The sequence below is a fragment of the Schistocerca nitens genome, chromosome 2, assembly GCF_023898315.1.
Source record: "Schistocerca nitens isolate TAMUIC-IGC-003100 chromosome 2, iqSchNite1.1, whole genome shotgun sequence".
Taxonomy (NCBI): Eukaryota; Metazoa; Arthropoda; class Insecta; order Orthoptera; family Acrididae; genus Schistocerca; species Schistocerca nitens.
Window position 1 is genome coordinate 1182726067 of NC_064615.1, and position 14059 is coordinate 1182740125.

Consider the following 14059-nt stretch of genomic DNA (forward strand, 5'->3'; position numbering starts at 1 on the left):
CACCTCGAATTGCTGGCGCTCCATCTGTGGTGACTGAAACTAACATTTTCCAATTCAGGCCAACTGCCTCTTCAACTGCTTTTAGCAAATCGGTACCCCTCGTTGTGTGTTTCATTGGTACTAAATCTAACAGTTCTTCCGTCACGTGCAAATTTGTGTCGACTCCACCAACATAAATCGCTAGTTGTGCTGTGTCCGAAATGTCGGTCGACTCGTCCAAAGCAATCGAGAATGGAATAAACTTGCAGGCACTATCAATTGGTTCAAATGGCTCTGAGCACTATGGGACTTAACTTCTAAGGTCATCAGTCCCCTAGAACTTAGAACTACTTAAACCTAACTAACCTAATGACATCACACACATCCATGCCCGAGGCAGGATTCGAACCTGCGACCGTAGCGGTCGCGCGGTTCCAGACTGTAGCGCCTAGAACCGCACGGCCACCCTGGCCGGCCACTATCAATTAACTGCCTGTAGACATCCGCTGCTATACCAGCTATGCAGCGAGCTATTGTCTGTCTGGAAAGACTAATTTCACTAAACTTCTTTACTTCCAGTGGTGTCAAGAGTTCTGCCGCCTCAACAATACACTCCTTGATGAAATCACCATCACTGAAAGGCTTATTCGCTCTTGCAATTTTGAGCGCTATTTTGTAGCTTGCTCTTACAAGGGGAGGCCGCCAATTGTAAAATTCAGATTCGATTCATACTGCGCATAATAAAAGCTCACGGCCGGAGGTGTAATGTGGCAAAGCACCAAGATGCACTTCTCAGCCGTTGTCGAGAAAATCGACAGTTAAAAGAAACCGTTGCCATGAAATACTGTCTACGATTAATAATTTTCTACAGCGTCGTGGTGCAGCGGGAAGCGCTCGGGTTCGTAAGCCGAAGGTCGCCGGATCGAATCTCGCACGATGCAACCTTTTTTTTTTTTTTTAGTATTTGTTTCTTGTAATTCAAATGTGTATATACACACACATATATATAATTCCCGGCAATCAGTTGCAACAGTTATGCATATAATAAGTTAATGAAAGTCGTTTCTCGTGGAAAAACTGGCGACTTCGGACATCATTATGTTTTCCACAAACAAAGTTGTATTTCACAAATGTTATTAATTGTCTTCATAATGTTAACCACGTATAGTTAACGGAAGACGTATAAACTGTATTCCGAAACGAATACGTATAGCGTAAGTCAAACGTTACTCGCTCGTTACACTTGAAGGACAGATGTTGAATGGGCCGAAACGAGCAGCCGCATAACAGCGTAGTTGCCTGCTAACTTCGAAATAAGGTAGATGCGGTCCCTAGCGCAACTTATAACATCGTCGAAAATCAGTGCGGACGGGAGAGCTTTGGTACACCCTGTTCAACAAACGGAAAAATGGAGGCGGTACAATTGGAGAGCGATCCGCCTTCATCAACATGCATAAGCAATTCATTAATATATATATATATATATATTTGAATTACAAAAAAACTAATAAAAAAATTGCATGGCGCGAGATTCGATCCGGCGACCTTCGGATTACGAACCCGAGCGCTTACCGCTGCGCCACGACGCTGCAGAGAATGAGTAATTGTAGAGAGTATTTCACTGCAACGGTTTCTTTTAACTGTCGATTTTCTCGACAACGGCTGAGAAGTGCATCTTGGTGCTTTGCCACATTACACATGTGGCCATGAGCTTTTATTATGCGCAGTATGAATCGAATCTGAATTTCACAACTGGCGGCCTCCGCTTGTTAAAGACAGGTCGCAACGTTCGGTTGCAGGCTAAAAAACGGAAACAAAAATTGAGTGAACTCTAAATTCGAATTCTAACGACAATTATGTACAAATACAAACATCAGAAACACAAAGATTTGTAAGTGGTACTCGCGTTCGGTCCGTCTCGCTGCATAACACTACGTCTTCTTAATTGTGCCAACTTGTTTGATATATCAACCCAACTAAATCATTAAGTCCTTTGTGTGTGGTGTTATAATGCCGTTCTATTGCAAATTTGCGGTGCCCGGCGAGTATGCGAGTGCATAGTAGACATTGAGAATTTTCATCCTTCTCTTCGAAAAAATATTGCAATTCCCATTCAGCTCTGAAGGCTCGAGACGTTGTGTCACTACCCCGCCTCTTTGCGAGCATGTGTTCCATTGCAACAACCACTCTACAGTAATTATAAACTTCCTACGAATCGCTAATAAATAGCGAGGAATAAACATGGCTGCCACTACGAATCAACTAATGCACCCTATGCCGAATGAAAGGAGGGCGCATCGCACAGCTAGTCTAATGTCGCGCCGTGCCGAGCAGTGCCGCGAAAGACCGAGGAAAGCCGAGTAGTGGCGAGGCGGATCGAGCCCTGGACGGCACGCGTGCAGCACATCTGTACACCTGTGCAGTTTGGCATGCCGTGGCCGTCCCTGAGTTAGAATGTTTTGCCTTCTGACATACTATACATTTTCGTAGTACTTGATGTACTCGCCGTCTCAACTTTGGAAAGTAGCACTATTTACCTATCTTCTTGGTACATTTACTTACCACATAGTGTCCTCACACATCATGGATGTACACCATGAATTCCTCAATGTACTTCTCAGAATGACAAACGTACCATTGTACTGAATCAGGATGTTTGATATGGAATAAAACACCTTTATATTCCCCGTACCACATTTTTACCTGTTCGTTGCCTTCCTGTGCTAGTTATTGTTTGATGTTGCTCTATCTTAGATCCTATTTTGATGCTTTTCATTTGCTTACAAAACTTACTGTAATAAGATTGCAGTATTTTACTTTGCATAAGAAAAGTTCTTATCTCAGAATCCTGTTCCAAAAATCCACTAAATTCATCTAGACCTTGAGGTATCCTTGATAAGGAATGGCAATCATGTTCTGACTGCCCTTGATATAAATAATTTCAAAGTTAAATTCTTGCAGATATAGACACCACCTTGCCAATCTCCTATGCAGTAATCTGCATGTCAATAAAAATGAAAGAGATTGGTGATCACAATATACTTTTGTACTCTTACCCCATAAAGAGCACTCAGATTTTTTGAATGCCCAGACTACTGCCAAACTTTCTAATTCCGATACAGAGAATGATCTTTCTGCCTCAGTTAAAGTGCAGCTAGCAAAACTAATTATCTTTGGCAATATCTTACCATCTTCCTCTCCAGAAATGCCCCCAGACCATGGGAGTAGGGGTCTGTGCACAGAGAGAAATCTTTCTCCGTATTGGCGTGGCTAAATATATTTTCATTCCCTAATGACTCTTTAATATTATTGAAATCCTCTTGGCACTTGTCATCCCATACCCATAGTTTGTTTTTGCATAATAAATCAAGCAGGCCATCACTGTTCATCAGTAGTTTGGATATGGAACAATTATGCTAATCATAAATAAGCTTTAAGTTTTTTTTTGTACCTAGGTGCTGGACACTTGTGTATGGCATCGAGTTTGTTAGTATCAGGGGGGATACCTTGTTCAAGGATATTGTGACCAAGAAATTTTATCTTCTCCCTGCCTAAGTCAGACTTTTTTAAATTGGCTGTCACCCTGTGTTCTGAAAATTGTAAATCTTTCTCAATCAGCTGAACGTTTCTGGCCAAATGGGGGAGGCTATTAACAAGTCGTCAACATTGACCATAACCTTTCTTTGTAGCTCTCGTCCTAATGCTTTATCTAACGTTGCGATGAATACACCTGCACTTATAATCAGGCCAAATGGCAGGACGCAGAATTCTATGCTTCTACCACCACATACAAGAGCTGTGTACTTTGTTTTTGCTGGACGGAGTTTGATTTGCCAGTAGGAACTCTCAGGTCCAGTATGGTAAAACACCAGGTATTACGGAACTTCAAGAGTTGTTCGTCCAGGCTGTCAGACCTGACTCAAAATGATACTACGAGCTTATTAATACCTCGAGCATCCAGAACCGATCTTACTGATCTGTCTGGTTTACTTACAGGCAATATGGGGACTTCAATAAGGTGAAAAGGAAGGTTGAATGATCTCCTGTTTAATCATTTGATTGATTTCTTCTCGTACTGCCTCTCTTTTCGTCCAGGGAAGGGATATGATGATACACAAAAAGTTTCATGTGGGTAAACATCCATTTTGTACTAATAATCCTTAATAACTCTGGGTTGTTTTCCAAATACATGTGGATACTTAAATAACAGATCTGTAAGTTCCTGTTGCTCCTGTTCATTTAAACTGCTAGACTCACTTACCTTTTGCTCTACCATTTCATAGTTTACATCTGATTCTGACACTTGTTCATTACAGTGAGTGTTTACAAATAATACAGTAGGAAATACAAATTGAACTGTCACATCAGACTCCTCCTTCTGCTCGACCTACTTGGGTGCCGTTTTTGTTAAATCGACAGAAAATATCTGTTTGTTTAGACTGAAGTAGCATTTACCACTTCCTATGTCAATATGCATCTTACAAGTTTTAAACATGTCCATCCCAATCAAACAATTTAGTATTAAATTGTCAATAATGAAGAAATTACATTTGACATTAAAGTATCCTATTTTCAATGGAATAAGTGCTTGTAACTTCAATACTTTTGATTTGTTTCCAATGGCCATCTGTATTCTACAATTCTGCACTCAGAATGTGGAAATTTTACCTCTTTTCTTTAACTCTTGGAAAAATTCAGTTGACATTAGGTTAATCATTGTACCTAAGTCTAGAACTAAGTGTACTTCCATGTCAAATATCGTTGTCTTTATAATTGCTTGTACCTGCTCTTCGTACAAGCAATCTTACATATCACATTTTCGTCATATCTCACAAAACGTGTTTATAAGGGCATTGTCCCCACTCTGTACCTGTCAGCAGTGTGGGGCCTCACTGCAAGTGCAGGACCATTGACCTGGGTGACTGGAGTAATTTCAGTGAGCTGTACAGTGTGTGTGACCTTGATTAGGTTACATTCAGTTTTCGTATCACAGACCCAAAAAAATGAGATGATTCTCGTGGGTGTGGAACATGAACTGTGCATGTCCCATCTTTGCACGAATTCGTGTTGTCGAAAGGTTAGCTGTGGCACAGCATGCAGCATTTGGTTGTTGCTGACTGCTTGCCAATGCATAGGCTGGCTGTTACTGCTTATGGGCGGCGGATAGCCTCGTACTGGCGGACCGTAGTTCGCTTGTCCGTTCTAATTGTTCCAGTTGTTCCGATGACCTCACTTAAATCTTTTGTTTTTCCCATTTCCATTACCATACCCATTCCCTTTTTGTATATACTGTGTCAGATATGGCAGCCATACTTGTTACATAGTAACATTATTACTTACATGTTGGTTTCCAAAGATGCGTTGAGGTGTTTGTTTATCTGCTGCTTTATGTTGCCATGGTGCCTCTTCACAAATCAGGTCAATGGAATCCAAAACTGACAAAAAGTACTCAGTGTCGTGTTCTGGTGTGGTTACTAATGTTTCCTTATGTGTGGCAAGAAGTCGGCTATTTAATATCTTCAATTTCTCCACCTGTGATATGGGATTGGTCCAATATCTGGTCTTATTTAAATCCTTTTCGAAATAATCCCACAAACTTCCGTGCTTACTATTAAATGGGCTCATGTTAAAGACGTCATGTCTTAATCGCTCTCGAATGGCTTCCAACCAGTACTTGTCTAAGAGAGACACTCAAATTGCTCGTAACTGTGACAACGTTTTGCCATTTTAGTGGCCCACGAAAGAACGTCACCTTGGGTGTAACCAACAACATATATTATCTTTTAAGCCTCTGTCCAATTATGCAGAAGTACGTTGCGGAACCCACTGAAAAAACGTCTGTTCATCTATTTTCCTATGTCTAAACAACCCTTCATCAACGAAGATGGATGTTAAACATGCGGCATTATCTAACAGCAGTGTGTTGTTACAAGTGTGCAGAGCACTGTGTGGCAATTGTGCATTTGTTGTAGGTATTGCTGTAGGTAAATCACGAATTTTGCAACCTTCATTTGCGCTCGCTATCAGGCTTGTGACAAGATGTGGATAACTATTACATGCACCCATCTTGAGCAATGTGACCAACTTCTTTGATGATTCGGTTTCCCTTTTCTTCATGTTGTCTTCTACCACGTCTACATATACTTTGCCTTCAGATACTACCTTCTGAGCTAATGTACTACTTTGATCTAAGGTACCTGCTTCTGCTCTTTTGGTTATATCGTCTAAATTTTTCTCTGTCTGAGTTCTTTCACTTTTGGCATACTCAGACTCTAATTTCAAGCTTTCTACTCTTGATGTTAGCTCCTCTACTGCCAATCATAAACATTTATACTCCTTGTGTAGCTTGTAGACAGTAGTGGCCACTTTCTTTGTAGTATTACACATTTGGTTTTGATTTGCTCTTATGCTACTATTCGTGTACGTTATTTCCTTTAATTCACTTTCTACATGTTCTTGATTATTGCTAACTGAGCCTACCTTTTCGTTAAAAACATTAATACTTTCTTTAATGTCAGAAATAACCTCCTCTTTTAATTTTTCTTTCATTGCTTTTAAATTTTCACCTATCTCTGTGTGCAGATTTTGTGTCAGATTATTGAATTTTTGTGTGACACTGTATTGGAAATCTTCCGACACCTGTTTTTGTTCTGTTTTGAAATCTGAAAAACCTTATGACAAACGTTGCATTTTGTGCTCAAGTTACTAAGCTGAACAGTCTCATCGATAGTCATCATGGTATCTTCATTGTTTGTCTGTATATCTGTGCTCTCGTTTGTTACTTGTATGACATCTATCTCTGATTTATGCCGGCTTTCTGCTAGCTGCGCGATTGGCGCTTCGTTTTCATTTATCTTTCGTGCAAATCATCTTGGCCGATTGCACCTTCTGTATTGGGTAATTTTTGTTCAGCCATTTTGATCGTGTTACCAATTACTAAACAATTAATAAAAATCGGTAGAAAAATAGCTATGTAAATAAATCTTGAACCTGAAACCTGCAATTTCCTGTAAAATCGCATTTCGATAAATTCTTGTCAGTTTGTCGAAAAGTATTACGACACAAAGGATTGAAATTTCCTTAGATTTTTAAGTCCTTTCAGCTAGTAGATTTTCAACTAAGGAAACGGTGAGGAAAAAGGACAGAAAGCTAACTATGACAAGTGTAATCATGCAAACTATTGCACAAATTTCCTACCTTCTCTGAGTAGTCAAGTACCTCAATTATGTCTCCCGTTGGTGGATAAATTGGTCTTTTAAATTCTCTGCACCTCGCTTTTTACATCATGTTCCTCGCTTTCATATAATATGGATTTTGTTGCACTCATATTCATGCAATAAGAGAATAGACAAAAATTGGTTTTTCTGTTACACAATAATGACAAAATTTTTGCGTATGTTCCTTTAACATTCGCTAGAAAAGGTCTCTACAAGTTCAGCTATGACTTGGTCCTGGAAAATCGGTTGCCGATTGTGTTAGTCTGTTGGTCGGTTTTGGAATAAACGTGCTGGGAGGCATCCCCACAGCTAACACAAAGAGTATGAATCAGCATGAAATTTACGCAATGAGAAATAATTACTACTTGCAGTACTAGAATTAAAGCATATTCTTGTTGAAACTAAATTGGTCTTCCTCATAGTGTAAGAAAAATACTATGCAACTTATCAATTCTGAAGTCATAAAAATGAATAATGTATATAGGATAATTTTTTAGATTTAATAGAAGTTACTATTAGGTTACGCTGATATCATTAATTTACCTCTAATTTTATGTAGTTGCCGATCATACAGTCTATCAACTAAATCTTGATGATAGCACATATATATTTTAAGATGTCTTGCAGAAAGGAAGAAATTACTGCCTCTTCTTATGACTGCAGGCAAAACTCATACTTATGAACGAATATACACACATTGTTGACACACGAGTAAAAATTACCCATCCTTTTTATGTGAGATCTTAAACATAAGTACTCTCAAGTGAGACTGAAACAAAAGTTGTTAAAAAAATTGAGTATTCTCCAGACATTGCTCTTGTGTTGCAAAGATAATTTTATAAACCTACCTTTGCCATCTTTTGCGGCAATGTACAAATTTCTTATTACTTACAAGGAAAATAAAACATTTATACAAATTAATGACGAGAAAAAAATAAAAAGGTATGATATTGGAAGCTTGTTGTTTAGGTATTACACACAGGCAACATGTTTCCATTCATCAACAGTCCAAATGTTAGTCATTCATCAACAGTCCAAATGTTAGTGTCGATGGGCCCAGGCGAGGCGTAAAGGTATGTGTCGTGCAGTCATAAAGGGTACATGAGTCGGCCTTCAGCTCTGATAGCCCATGCCGATGATGTTTCATTGAATGGCTTTCACGCTGACATTTGTTGATGGCCCAGCATTGAAATCAGCAGCAATTTGTGGAAGGGTTGCACTTCTGTCACATTGAACGATTCTCTTCAGTCGTCATTGATCCTGTTCTTGCAGGATCTTTTTCTGGTCACAGCAATGTCGAAAATTTTATGTTTTACTGGATTTCTGATATTCACAGTACACTCGTGAAATGGTCATACGGGAAAATTCCCACTTCATCGGTACCTAGGATATGCTGTGACCCATCGATCGCGCACCGACTATAACAACACATTCAAACTCACTTAAATATTTCTAACCTACCATTGTTGCAGCGGTAAACAATCCAACAACTGCACCAGACACTTGTTGTCATGTAGGCGTTGCCAACACACGGCCTTATTCTGCCTGTTTACATATCTCCGTATTTGAATACACATGCCTATACCATTTTCTTTAGCGTCAGTGTATATAAGTGAAGTACAAAGTTTTTTTGTGTATATTTTGTTCTTTTAGCTCTACTACTGAAAGTTCAAAATCTTTTTCTTCACTCAAAGAAATTGTGTCACTGTGAATTCAAGTCCTCTTTCAATATAATCTTCAGGTGCATTTAGCACCATATGTGGATACTGTCTGCAAAATTTATTATGAATAGATACGGCATCATATCTCCTGAACTGTGGTGGGTTGGTGGGCCTTACCCCAACAGCGATTGTTGCCTAATAGAAAGGGATGTGTGTACAACATGTGGTCGAAATCGGTTTAGTGTTTTGTATAGATATGCATGGTGAATCAAGGAAAAGAACAGATTTCAGCTGCTTATTACAGACAAACTGTGAAAGACAGAAACACAATGTGCATGTGATTTGATAGGGGAAGACTCAAAGTTCTATGTTTCCACAGACATTGTACCATACCGTTAACCGGAGAAACATCGAAATGGTAGTCCATTTCAGTCCACACATGAATGAACAGATCGCCTTTATCGAATCAGTGGCTTTAACGATTCGATTTTCAGATACTGAAGAGTAGCTGCCATAAGTGGGATAAAGATTCTGTCTTTTAAGTACCACCACAAAAAAATCGGAAGTTGTGAGGTCTGGTGACCTGGGAGGCCATAAACAAGATCTTGTCCATCTCAGTTGTGATTTAGACCTCTTACAGATATAAACAAACAACAGTGCAACTCTGTCACAAGTAGATACATCTGTCTGTCTACATCTACTTTCATACTCAATGTCTATAGTCTGATTAAAATTACTTGGTAGTTGACACTTCATACGCCGGTGCTGGTTTCCTCAAATCAGAGCACTCGATGTTATGCTCGAACCGTTTGCCATTGCTAGACTGTCCAACAGTTGGCCAGTTCACTTCCAGCTCCTTGTCTGATTTTCTTTCTTGATGTGTCTGGCTGGATCCCAAGTCATACTCCTGGCACTTCTGTTTCGTATTTCATCACACATGACAGCCACACCAAAAACAACACACACACACACAAATACACGTGCAATTATGTTAAAGAAATGCACACATTTCATATGAAGCACTAACTATAATTTGCAGCCAAGTGCCAACGAGAAGTGTTCATCAGTTGGTAACATGGCAGCTCGTGTAGCCAGTGTGAGGATAATATCAGGTAACCGATGACAGCGAGAAATTACAGCTTGTTTTTAGCGCTGAAACAATATTTTCCATCTTAAGGTCGCTCTAGAACTTAAATTTAATCATTGTGAATAAGGCGGTCATGTTTTTAGCTTTGCCACAGATCGCTGACCGCCATTTTCTCGGGTACATTGTTCATCACGAAGTTGTGGTTAGCTTCGAGTATCTGTTTAAATTCAGGCCAAGACGCGTCATCTGCTGTAGCTTACTCGTTGATCATTTAAAATAAGCTGCCAACAGAGAATCTCGAATTTCCGCCATACCTCCTGATTGCCACTTCCAACACTGCTCTGCGTTACACATTAGCAGCATTTGTGAAGTGACCCACAGTGTTTGTGCGGAGTGTCTTGCGCCAGTAAAACGCCTGGCTGCCTGGCCTGACATTTACTATTGGAAACCAGCATCACATGACTAGCTGCTATATATGTCTGGCTGCAAAAACAGGTGAACTGCTGACACAGAACTCTATGTTCTAGTAGAATACGACTGCATATTCGTAGCTATAAAATTCGTGTACTTTTCGTCATTTTGACCCCTCGGTTATTTCTACGCATTACACAAATTAGTGCGTATACTATAATGGCTGACTGCTGGTGAAGGGGAAAATATGACGCCGGCCTGGTGCCCGTGCGGTTCTAGGCGCTTCAAAAAAAAATGGTTCAAATGGCTCTGAGCACTATGGGACTCAACTGCTGTGGTCATCAGTCCCCTAGAACTTAGAACTACTTAAACCTAACTAACCTAAGGACATCACACACATCCATGCCCGAGGCAGGATTCGAACCTGCGACCGTAGCAGTCGCACGGTTCCGGACTGCGCGCCTAGAACCGCGAGACCACCGCGGCCGGCTAGGCGCTTCAGTCCGGAACCCCGCGACTGGCTACGGTCACAGGTTCAAATTCTGCCTCGGGCATGGATGTGTGTGATGTCCTTAGGTTAGTTAGGTTTAAGTAGTCCTAAGTTCTAGAGGACTGATGACCTCAGATGGTAAGTCCCATAGTGCTCAGAGCCATTTGAACCTTTTTTTTTTTGAAAATATGACGCTAATTACATTTCGTTACACTTAAGAACTTTCGCTTGACTGAAAGAGGCCGTGCTTTTGTCAGTTTTGTTGTAACACATCTGTGTGAACTCGTTGTAGAAGTAAGGGCAATCCACATTGGCACTGTCATGTCATAGATCCGTCATGTCAAGGTGTATTCGCACTGTCCATTACGTCAGGGCATATGAAGTTAATTGAAATCATGTGATCTAAGCTCGCAATGCTGTCCTCAGCTGTTGTTTCGCAAGACTGCGATCTTTGCAAGATGATTTTCGACTATTTTTATGTGCTTCGTGTACATACACAACGTGGTAGCTTATGTACACGGATGGTGGAGTACACCTCTGAATTAAAATGACATTTATTGGACTCAAATGGTTTCCAGCTTGCAGGGATAGCTTGTATATTACATAAGTAAGACAGAAGTGCAAAACAGCACAAAATAGTAATGTGGGACCAAAAAATGTCATTACGTGGTGCAGAAGGGGAATTTCACACACTGTACAAGGGGCATTAGGAAGAGGAATCTGCATTTTATATTTTAGAAAGTCGAAGCATGAATTTTTTTCATTTGTTACATCGATTTGCAACCAGAATTGCTTAAAGGAACACAGTGTTACGAGTTCTCATCACAGCCGGCCGAAATGGCCGTGCGGTTAAAGGCGCTGCAGTCTGGAACCGCAGGACCGCTACGGTCGCAGGTTCGAATCCTGCCTCGGGCATGGATGTTTGTGCTGTCCTTAGGTTAGTTAGGTTTAACTAGTTCTAAGTTCTAGGGGACTAATGACCTCAGAAGTTGAGTCCCATAGTGCTCAGAGCCATTTTAGTTCTCATCACATTCCATGAACAATTGATTTGTTTTAAAGTTTTAGTTTAGCTGCTAGTCCAGTGCAAATTTTTGTGGAATAATCATAGATTCATCAACTCCTCTTCCTTCAAGATTTATAGGTTTTCTTTACATCTTGTATTTGGCTTTTAAAAATTCAAATTCCATATTTGTACTGGGAATGGCTAGTGAACCCACATACATACTGACCACTGAGGCTTGCAAAGCTAATTTACACACAATCCAGAGAGCTACTTAACAATAAACAAGCTTGCCATGAACACATATTTAAGCAAATGAGTTTCAGTGTCTGAGGGTTTCAGTCCACTTCTTTTTGAAACAGTACAAATGTCTCACAACATAAAAATAAGCTCCACCTATTAATCAACCTGCTTCTATTCACAGCTGTTTTCTCACTTCAAGTTGCACCCATTTCATAGTAAAATAATAAACACAGTCCTGAAATGTTAAATAAAATTTATAAATGCAGTAGAGGGCACATGATTTAGTACACTCATGTTGTGCAGTTCAGATTGCTATCTCACTGTTTCAGTTAACCTTTCGTCATTTATTACAAATTTTAACAAAAGAAAGAATGAAACAAAACAATTTATATCAAACAACAAATAATTGATATCAACCACAAAAACCACAACAAAATGAAATATGGAGACCCGTCTTTGTATCAGGAGGAAATGAGCTTGGATGTCACATGATCAACAACAGATAGATGACATCAAATGTCCAAACTTTCTTCCTGAGAAACTTTGACTGCACCATGACATGATGTGATGGGATGGGACGGCCAATGTTTCTGCCGCCATTTGAAATTCGATGCAGAATGTTTTGTTGGAACAGGACATGACACAAAATGATGTGACAGCCAGTGCGAATTGGCCCGTAAACTAAAGAGTATACAGTATCAACATTTGTTGTGATGTATGTAGTCAAGTTAATTACCAATGTGCATTAAATGTTGAGAATTGAATACAGTATTGAAGCTTATCTTGCAACATTAGTACAAGACTATACCATATGCTACTGGCACATTGGGGATTACTTTAAATATATTTCTACAGATATTTTAAATACAATTATTACTGTATACAAAGAAATTATGTTAATGTTGTATAATTCCTGTCTAAACCAAGTAAAAAACCTTCAAATTTCATAAACACTTCTCTTTTAGTGCTTGCTGTATGACATGAAACTCTCGTAATTTCCTACGTGTCTGTATCACCGGTAAAGGTTTATTGACATCTTCATCCCAGTGAAATTAAAACTATTACGGTTTAATATATATGGCCATGACTGTCTACGTCACATTTTTGTGGTAATGACTCACCCAACTTTTGGAATAAGGCATTTTTAGTGTACAATGGTAATACAGTTAATGTTGTAAATCACTGAGAACAATGGTCAATATGATTCAATCACATATTTCAATATTCCATTGACACGTCTGGTCGTTTTCTCTTATCACAGGAATACAGTTAGTGTCTAACATAGTTTCCACAGAGGCTAATAAAAAGAAGAGAGTATTAATAGAAGAAAATGTAGTGTATAAGCAAATGTTTTTCACTTATAACGGTTCCTAATTTGTGAAGAATGAAACTACTTTTAATAGCTTGCTTTATGGCAGCTGAAAGTGTGCCTACCATGTCAATTTGAGATTTGGGTGTGTGACTAGAAGTGTGACTGAACATAATTATTAACTCCATCACTGAATGTGTGATGGAAAATTTAAACAGTATCAGCTTCAATGTTATGTAAAAAAAAAAAAAAAAAAAGAAAAGAAAAAACTATTAAGAGTACCTCTTATGCCTACTGTCTTTTCCACCTTATATACTGGGTCATATTCTGGTGTAATCTGGTTGCAGCTAAGCGAGTTTTCAGAACAAAGAAAAGGTCATTGGAATCATAAGAATGAAAATCTAGAAACTACCGTGTCTAGAAACGACTGTCTAAGAGCTTAGGTATACTACCTTTACCGTGTATTTACTTTATGGAGAGTCTCGTTTCTTTAAGACTAACGTAATGGAAAAGGAATAGCAGAATATTTAACCAGTTTCAGTCGTCACCATAGCAGTGCTGTTGATGTGACCTTCAGTCTGAAGACTGCTTTTATACAGCTCTCTACACTGTTGTATCCTGTGCACACCTCTTTATCTCTGAATAATTACTCCAACCTAAAT